The following is a 10,076-nucleotide window of genomic DNA, read 5'->3' on the forward strand; positions in this document are numbered from 1 at the left end:
ATGCTACAAAAATGGAATAACTTAGAGGAACTGGACAGATTCCTAGAAAAATTTGTACTCTACCAATGCTGAATCAAGAATAGCCTGAACAAACTAATTACAAATAGATGGAAGTAGTAGTCAAAACTTCCCTAAAAAAATAAAAGCCCAATATATAATGATTTTGAAGGTGAATTTGACAAAAACTCAAGGAAGAATTAATACCAACTCTTCAACTCTTTGATAAAAATGTAAGTACAGGGACCACCTACAAATTCATTTTCTGAGATATCACTCTGAATCAAAAGCCATAATATCTCAAGTACTTTGACTACAATAGAAATCCCAATTCAGCTTTGAATAAATAATACTGTAAATTGAATGTAAAAGTAACCCAACAAATAAGTTTATAAAAGAGAATCTGTTACTAAAAATTTTATGTTATGACTATCTTAAGAAAATGAGTATAAATTTGTAAAAATATCTGAATGTAGGGATTATGACATGCTTGGGGAAAGAGAGCAGTAAGGATAATAATATAAAATATAATATAAAATTATAGAAAATAATTTAATAATAATATAAAATTTAGAAAAATATTTATTTTTACTTATTCAGAAAAAGACTGCAAAATTCTGTTTAAGAACATATTTCATGTGTAAATGATATTGACCTTTTAAAAAGTCTAATCATAGACTAATGCCAACATAATGTTAAATTACTTATCTTAGTAAAATTAATAAAGAAATATTTCCATTAAAATGTACAAATAAAATTATTTATTGAGGGGATAAAGGATTTTGTATTATTATTTAACTTACCAAAATTTCAAGATATTTATTTTAAGATAATAATGAACATTCTGGGTGAGGTTGTGGCTCAGTGGCAGAGTGCTTGCCCAGCAAGTGTTAGGCACTTGGTTCAATTCTCAGTACCACATATCAATAAATAAAATAAAGGTCCATTGATAACTAAAATATTTTTTAAAAAATAATGAACATTCTGACAGTTTTCTTTTGAATTATAAATCAAGGTCTTTCACTTTTAAGTATTTATTCCAATTCATAAATATTAATTTTATGAGTACAAAATACATGGCTGTATGCAAACTCAGAATGGAAGTGTATAACTATAAGAATCTATTTTGAAAAAAGTTAATTCAAATAGTTAATTTAATGAGTAAATTACTGGGAAATTAGAATGACTTTTGTGGGATAGGTGCCATTGAGTTACTAAAAAAAATGTGTTATGACTGAAGTAGCACAGGGAAGAGATTAATAACTCTGACTTGAAATGAGGAAACAGGTACTTAAAAAAAAGTGATATTTTGAGAGGGCTTAGAAAAACCAATATATGAAGTATTTCAGAATAAATGACAGCTAGCCAAACTTGAAGAGTGTTGCTTTACATGTAGATCTGACATATAGGTCAAACAAATAGTATCTGAAAACAAAACAGAATTAATATTTTTCTTACTTCACAGCGATTCACAAATCACTTAGAATTTGCTTTAGGAATATCCCAAGTTAATCAGAGGAAGTTTGGGGAGTTTGAAAACATCAAATAATATGTTTCATTATTAAATTTCAAAACAAACCATTGAGATTATCACATTTTTTTAATCATGATAAAATTCATTTAGAAATGTAATCTCTTTTATCTAAAAATTAAGTGATTTGTTATTTTAGAGCATATGCCTATAAACATAGATATACACATATATACAAATACACACACAAAACATTTAAATACACACTTCAAAGGTAAATAGTTCTCAAATGTAAGCATGAAATATTTTTTAAAACCATTGTGAATAAGAAAAAACCTAAATGATAGAGGTAAAACTGATAAATACTCTGTAGCAAACTGTCTCTAAATGTTACCTGTAGATTTAACAGAAGTCAGGAATCAACAATGCTAACAATACTGTAACAATTTTCATTCTACTGGAACTGACAGATGATCCACAACTGCAGGTTCAGATTTTAATCTTTCTATTTCTTACCTACATGTTAAGCATAAATGGAAATATGACTATTATCTCTCTCATCTTAGTGAATCCCTGCCTTAAAATAGCCATCTACTATTTCCTACAAAATTTTGCTTTCTTGGAGACCTCATTCACCTCTGCATGCATTCCCAGATACTTATATAACATAGCAACAGGTGACAAGATGATTACCTACAATGTCTGTGTCAGTCAAGTATTTTTTACTGTCAACTTTGGGGTAACTGAATTTTTTCTCCTGGTTGCCATGTCCTATGTTCGCTCTGTGGCCATCTGCAAGCCCCTGCATTATGTGACTGTCATGAGTACTAGAGTCTGAGGGAGACTTGTCTTTTGTTGTTGAGTAGCTGATCTGTTCCTTTTAATCCTCCCACTCAGCCTGGGCCTAAATCTGGCATTTTTTGATTTGAATATCATTGATCATTTTCTTCATGACGCATTTCCCCTCTGAAAACTCTTGCACAAATACTTGGTTTATGGAACAGACCATTATCATCTGTGCTGTACTGACCCTCATTATGTCACTCCTGTGTAGTTCTGTCCGACATTTACATCATAAAGAAAATTTTAAGATTCCCTTCTGCCCAGCAATAGAAAAATGCCTTTTCTACCTGTTCTTCCCACATGATTGTGGTTTCCCTCACCTATGGCAGCTGCATCTTCATCTACATTAAACCTTCAGCAAAGTACTCAGTGGCCATTAATAAGGGAGTGACTGTCCTCACTACTTCCATTGCTCCCATGCTGAACCCCCCTTCAATTACACACTAAGGAACAAGCAAGTACAACAGGCTTTCAAGGACTCAGTCAAAAGAATTTTTATGTTTTTCAAGAAATAAGGGACATGAAATTGATGAACAAGTTTGGTGAATTTCCCGAAGTCTGCTGGCAAGTTAACTTTTTCAATACGCTCTTGCTCATCCTCATCCAGTGGCATCTTCTCCAAAAGACTCTTTTAAGAACATTTCATTTCATAATAGGCATGTTAATAGCTTTCAAAATTTTAAATCCTTGCTTCATTTTCAAATTTGAAGACCAAAAAATAAGATAAAAGAAAATAAAATAGATATAAACATCTTGTCATTTTTTACATTTTCAGGGACAACAGAACAAATAATCATCACCACTGTTTCTTCCAATCCAAAATGTCCAAATGAATCATTCATTAATTCAACTAATAAATATGTATTTGGTACTTTCTTTACGGTAGTTACTATTCTAGGTCCTACAAACAGAGGACAAAAAAATCAGAATAAAAATAATCCTCTTATGCACACTCAGAAATAAAAACAAGAAATGGAAGAAGCAAGCTAAGTGATTATAAGCTGAAGAATGGATAAAGAAAACGTGGTATATATACACATTGGAATACTTCCCAGACATAAAATAAAACTCTTGTTATTTGCAAGAACATAGATGAAAGTAGAAACAATTGCATTAAGAGAAATAGAATATCTAAGTATTCCGTGATGCCTAGAAGGTAACGTGAGCATGGTTCAGAAGCACAGCCATTCCCATTTAACCAACCACCCTTACGACAAATGTCATCATTTACTATAAACTCTGCCCAAATGGAGAAAAGATGGGTTTAATGAAACAAATGAAAAGTTATTTAGCATAACACACCAAAGCACTATATGCTGTTGTTTCAATGTTTATTACCTAGTACTCATTCCTCCTCATAGTAGACTCTGGAATATTTTAAAGACTATAACTTTTCCAAATTGTGGTCTGAATAAAAAAATTATTCTAAAAAAAAAAAGAGAGAAATAAGCTGGGCAGTGGTGCATGCCTGTAATCTCAGTGACTCAGGAGGCTGAGGGAGGAGGATCATAAGTTTGAGACCTGTTTCAGTACTTGTGAGACCCTCAGGAATTGAGAGAGACTATGTCTCCAAAATACAAAATAAAAATGACAGGAGAAGTGGCTCAGTGGTTAAGTGCTCCTACTTCAATCCTCAGTCCAAAAGAAGAGAGATACAAACAGAAATAAGCCAGGAACAGACAGACAAGTACTTTATGTGTGAAATATAAAATAATACATCTCATTGAAGTTGTGTGTAGAGTGGCAATTGCAAGAGGTTGGGGAAAGTAGAATGGGGAAAGGTAAATTGATAAGTAGTAAGTTACAGATAGGAGTAAGAAGTTCTGCTGTGCTACTGCCTGGAAGAGTGACTTCAGATAACATTAATATGTCAGATATTTCAAAAAGCTAGAATAAAGGATCTTGAATGTTTCAGTCATAAAGAAATGATAAATGTTTGCAAAGACAGATTATTTTCACCCTGATTAGAATATTATACAATGTATACATGTATTGAAGAATCATGTTGTACCCCATAAATATGTATACTTTTTTATGTTTTTATGTGTTAGTTTATAAAGTAAATTTAAATAATAAAAACAAAAAACTTTAATTGCATCACGAATTATTGTTTTGTCATGAAAGGGAATTACAAACCTTTCAATATGAGAAAAACCTCTAAAATGCTAATAGTTGAATATTGTGAGATGTAAATTATATCAAATTAATAAAGCCAAAATATTAAATAGGATAGGCTTTTCTCAATAAAAAAGGAAGTTAAAAGAAATCAGGTTAAAAAATGCTATTTTGAGAAATTAGAATGTTTTCATACTACAAAAATATCTGCCAGATATGGATAGCTATATTAATATATCTACCCAAAAATGTTAGTGAAATAAGCAAAAACACAGGGAAAAAATATAAAATAAAAGAAATCAAGGAAGTAAATGCAGCCAAATATATAATATCTTTAAAATTTAGATAATTTTCTAAAAGGAATATGAAAAGCTATAAATATAGTACTATATTTTCAGGAAATAAACAGCAGTATAATATAAGTGTATAAATTGTTTACCAGATTCCCCCCACAAAAAGCTCATGTCGCTCATCATTTGAAACTAATTCTCCCATCCCAATGGCATTTGAATTTACATTTTTCTAATTTTTTTGTCCCTCATCTTTTCTATATGATGGTTATATGTTCAAAAATTTTTTCTAATTTTTATGTCTCGGATCTCAAAATCAAATTTACTCCTTCTAAGAAATTTTCCCTGTCCAATCAAAATCCTACATGCTCAAACCCCAAAGAGTCACCATGCAGAAACATCCTGTATCTCTACTATTATAACATTTTGTCTCTGTCTGTATCTTTTAGTAGATTGTCAGTATTGAAAGAAAATTTTGTCAGTTTAGTTTTTGTCCTTGAGTATGAATAATTTCAAATATCTTGAGAGTACACCTTTCTCCACAATAAATATGACACAAGAAATATTTGGATCATTATAACAGAAAATAAAAGAGAAAAATATCTCCAACAAGAGGAATTGAATGTATCAGTGTTGAAACCAAAGTTGAATTTATGCTATATTGATTATAACATTAATATGCTTCCTGCATTTCATTTTTAATTGCTGCTTTCAGTGAATGTATAGTTTCAATTTATTATACATATACATTTATTATTTTATGTATCATTTTGTTGGTTTTATTGTATGTATTTAAAGTAAACAACGTGATAAACATGATAAAATGATTACTAAAATCAAGAAAATTAATATACCCATCATCTCAAACAGTCTTTGTCTTGTATATAGTAAAAGCACCTGACATCTATTCTTAATGTTTGGCTAATTTCTCTCCCTACTCCAGAGCCACATGTCCCTTAATTTTTTTCTTGGGGTGCTTTCTTTTAGAAATATTATTTTCTATAACCCTTCAATGGATATGCTAATTAGCATATTTTGATCAGTCCTCATTGTAAATATACATCAAAACATATTGCATGCCATTACTGCATACAATTAGGGTTTGTCAAATTAATACAAATAAAAATATATTTATTGAATGTGAGCTTTAAAAATATCCTTATACTTAGTGGTATTTTAAGAAATTAGCTTAACAATATTGTCATGCATTCTATTATATTTCGATTCCTGGGGGAATAATAAAATCAATTGTATGAAAGAAGAAATTTTATGTTGTGAAGATCTTTCAGTGGATTTGAAGTCACAGAAAGGCTGGGGTACTAGCTTTTAACATAACTTAAAATATATCAGATAATTTAGTGCACAAAAAGAAATTGACATTACTGCTTTCTTTTAGAATGCTCACAGTTGAATCTTGGCATGTTTGTTGAAATTATTTATTTGTTTTGTCTGAAGAATTTTTATGTTTTGGGTAATAAGAATAACATTCTGAGAAAGTAAAGCTGAGTAATATTTTAAAATCTTTATGTATAATTCATTGTTTGCATAAAAATTGGTAAAGCAGAAAAAGAGATCTTTTAGCTACCTTGTGTGCTAACAATTAATTAAAGAAAACTGGACTAGGTTTTGTTTTTAATGAGATTCTTAAAGTTGTCCTACAAATCTCTTTTAATGATCCACATGCTTTCTCCTGTCTCTAAAGTCCATGTTCCCCATTGTTACTATGGTAGGTTAGATTATTGTTTTTCCCCAAGTTCATTACACAAATGATTCATTAGTGGTTTTTGAATCTGGGTCACAGAGGAATTTTTTTCATTAATTTGTTGCAGATTTTGCAAATAAAATAAATATCTAGCTTCAAACTGGAAAACCCTTTCTCTGAGCAAAAGAGTTCTGAACATCAATTATTATACAGGTACCAAGAGTGCTCTTGAACAGATTTTCAGTGATAGTTAAAAATAAAAAAAAATAATAATTTCCTGGGCTTATGATAGAACTATATCTATTTTGAGAAAGTTGGTGCAATTTATAAAAGAGAAAATCCAAGAAAATCATGTATTCCCAGGATAGTGTTAGTGTTGAAGTGACCAAATTCAATCAGTAGTTGCTAAAAATTATACAAGTTTATTCTCAACATTTTAAAGTTGTGTCTGTAAAAATACATGTAAACAACTAATAGAAGAAGGTTATGATTAATTGCCAGAAGGGTAAGTATAATAAATTCTGTCATTTGTATCATTTTCTTTTTTAAGAATTGGGTCATATGTGACTCTAATAAATAAATCTTGCCTGATTTCATTAAAATTTAGAAATGTAAATTAATGTGGTATTAACTAAACAGTATTTTTAGCGTGCTTTAATCTTGTGTATTGTACAGATATTTATAAGATTATATCAGGCAACAATAAAAAGGTAGCATAATTTGTGTCATGTGAAAAGTAGTAACATCTCCAACAAAAATTTCTGGAAACTAAAAACTAGAAACTAATGGCTTGATATGCACATTTCCAGTAAAACTGGATACTAAGGGACAGAGATAAAACAGAGAAAAGCAGAGCATTGAAGAGAAGATTACTCCAGATAATCCATGTGAAGTGTTTATTTCAATGTCTAGTCTGTAGTAAAGTTTTAATAATTAGAACATACTAATTTGAGTATAAAGAATACAAAGTGAGAAGTAAAAAGGGGTGTGGAAAATCATGATTTTCACTTTGGTCGTGTTTGGGGTACATCTAATTATACGATTGAGATCATAAAGAGTAATAACTTTTTAGAGCTGAGAAATTCAGGAAAATAATCTATCAGAAAGAAATAATGAAGCACTAAGAACTATCAACATAATAGACACCAGCAAGAAAATAAATGTCTAAAAATGACAAAGCAAAAAGGTGACAGGTTCAATATGTATGTAACCATCAGCAAGTTAACAGAGGCTACTAGAAATAATATGTGGTTTAAAATTCTTCTGAGCTGGGAAGGGTGGCACATTCCTATAATCTCGGCAACTGGAGAGGCTGGGATAGGAGGATCACAAGTTCAAGTCCAGCCTGGGCAATTTATTAGACCCTGTCTCAAAATTAGGAAAAGCAAATAAAGAAAACACACATTATAACATTATAGTACAAATTTCCTAAACTTCAACAGAAGAAGGGAGGTATTTGATAAACTGTCATGTAATTCATATATTTAAAAACATGGGGGCAAAACAGGATTTCAGTATAAAAAAAATTGAATGTATGGTAACCAACAAAAGGAAAATAATTATGAACCAGGGCACTGAAGTAGTTAAATTATAATTATTACTCATTATTAGACAGGTACATTAATAATATTTTATATGATATACTGTCACATAGTATATGGATAAAGAGTAATATTTGATTTTCCATTTTACTCTAAGAAACTGACACAGTGAAATTAAATCATGGTTGAAGAAATATGTAATAGTTTGAAACTGATATATTTTAGACTTTGGGATACTAATACAGTATTTTGGGCTGTGCTTCACACTTATAGACATTAAAAAAATAAAAAATGTGATTTTTATCAGGTATATATTCCATACCTAACTTATATTATCATCCTATACAATAAATTCATCTTCAAAATATTCTTTCTTATGTACCACAATAGGATAGGAGTATTTTAAATAGAAAATGATGAGGAAAAATCAGGGGAATAAGTAAGGAAGTAGTTGTTTACAGAAAACACATGTGTACTTGATATCCTCAGCCACAGAAGGAGAGCCTGTATAATTAACTGTCTGTGTGATATAATTGTGTTAATAACAAGACTTCAAGCAAACATAAATATGAAAAAGAAAGTTTAAGGTTCAGCTTTCCTGTTCACAGTATGAATAAGGAAAACCAATCTCAGAAAACACTAGTAGTCAAATCTAACCCTTGAGAAAATTAAATCTGAGATGCAGGCAAAATAAAAAAAATAAGAACAGAATTCAACCATAACATTTTGGAATTGGTATAGATAATGCAATTTGAATCTTTTAATCTACCCTGAAAAGACCAAAAATATATGATTATGGAACCAATGCTACTAGTGAATGACAATATTTGTAAACAAAATAGTTAAATGCATGTGAATGGGTTTTCCAGGTTCTTCCTCTGTGAATTACTATCCTACACAAACATCTCTGAATTTTAAATGAAAAGTAAATAGAAGTCAGGGTCCACTTATGAGAAATCACACAATAACAACATTTATCCTGCTGGGACTGACAGATGACCCACAACTGAAGGTCGTGATTTTCATCTTTCTCTTTCTCACCTACATGCTGAGTATAACTGGGAACCTGGCAATCATCTCCCTCACCTTGCTGGATGCACGCCTCAAAACTGCCATGTACTTTTTTCTACAAAACTTCTCCTTCTTAGAAATCTCATTCACAACTGCTTGTATTCCCAGATACTTGTACAGCTTATCAACAGGGGATAAGTCCATCACATATAACAGTTGTGCCATTCAGATATTTTTCACTGATTTCTTTGGTGCAACAGAATTTTTTCTCCTCGCCACCATGTCCTATGACCGATACATAGCTATCTGCAAACCTCTACACTATGTGACCATCATGAACACCAGGGTTTGCAGAAGACTCATCCTTTGTTGCTGGACAGCTGCTTTGTTGGTCATACACCACTTAGCCTGGGCCTGAATCTGGAATTCTGCAACTCTAATGTTATTGACCATTTTGCCTGTGATGCAGAACCCATCCTAAAAATCTCATGCACAGAAACATGGCTCATTGAGCAGATGGTTATAATTTGTTCTGTGTTAATTTTTATCATGACTCTCATATGTGTAGTTCTATCCTATGTATACATCATTATAACTATTTTGCAATTCCCTTCTGCCCAAGAAAGGAAAAGGGCATTTTCTACCTGTTCTTCCCATATGATTGTGGTCTCCATAACTTATGGGAGCTGTATCTTCATTTATGTTAAGCCTGCAGCAAAAGATTCAGTGGCTATTAACAAGGGGGTGACAGTCCTTGTTACGTCCATCAGTCCCATGTTGAACCCATTCATTTACACACTGAGGAACAAGCAAGTAAAACAGGCCTTCAAGGACTCAGTCACAAGAATTGCATTGTTCTTAAATAAGTAAGGGAATTTGCTAGTGTAAAAGTACTCTAAGTGTACTGAAAAGATTGTGGATCTCTAAATATATATTTTTGACTTTTTACATCATTCCTTTCCTTGCAAGGAAGGAGTTTCAGGATAAGTGTTCTCAAAAACAAAACCTACCACCAGGCAACTAAAGGACTTTACATAATAGAAAATCTGAAAAGAACCTGCAAAAAAAAAAAAGGAATTATTGCATTCACCATATATTTGGGATTG

General features: G+C 31.2%; 2 pseudogenes; both read left to right on the forward strand.

Moving 5' to 3' along the window:
- The first annotated feature begins 1,272 nt into the window (after nt 1-1,272).
- Nucleotides 1,273-2,826, forward strand: LOC144254993 (olfactory receptor 6C2-like; annotated as a pseudogene).
- A 6,082-nt stretch (nt 2,827-8,908) lies between these two features.
- On the forward strand, nt 8,909-9,840 carry LOC144254968 (olfactory receptor 6C2-like; annotated as a pseudogene).
- The last annotated feature ends 236 nt before the right edge of the window (nt 9,841-10,076 follow it).

This window comes from Urocitellus parryii, chromosome 5 (genome assembly GCF_045843805.1).
Source record: "Urocitellus parryii isolate mUroPar1 chromosome 5, mUroPar1.hap1, whole genome shotgun sequence".
NCBI lineage: Eukaryota > Metazoa > Chordata > Mammalia > Rodentia > Sciuridae > Urocitellus > Urocitellus parryii.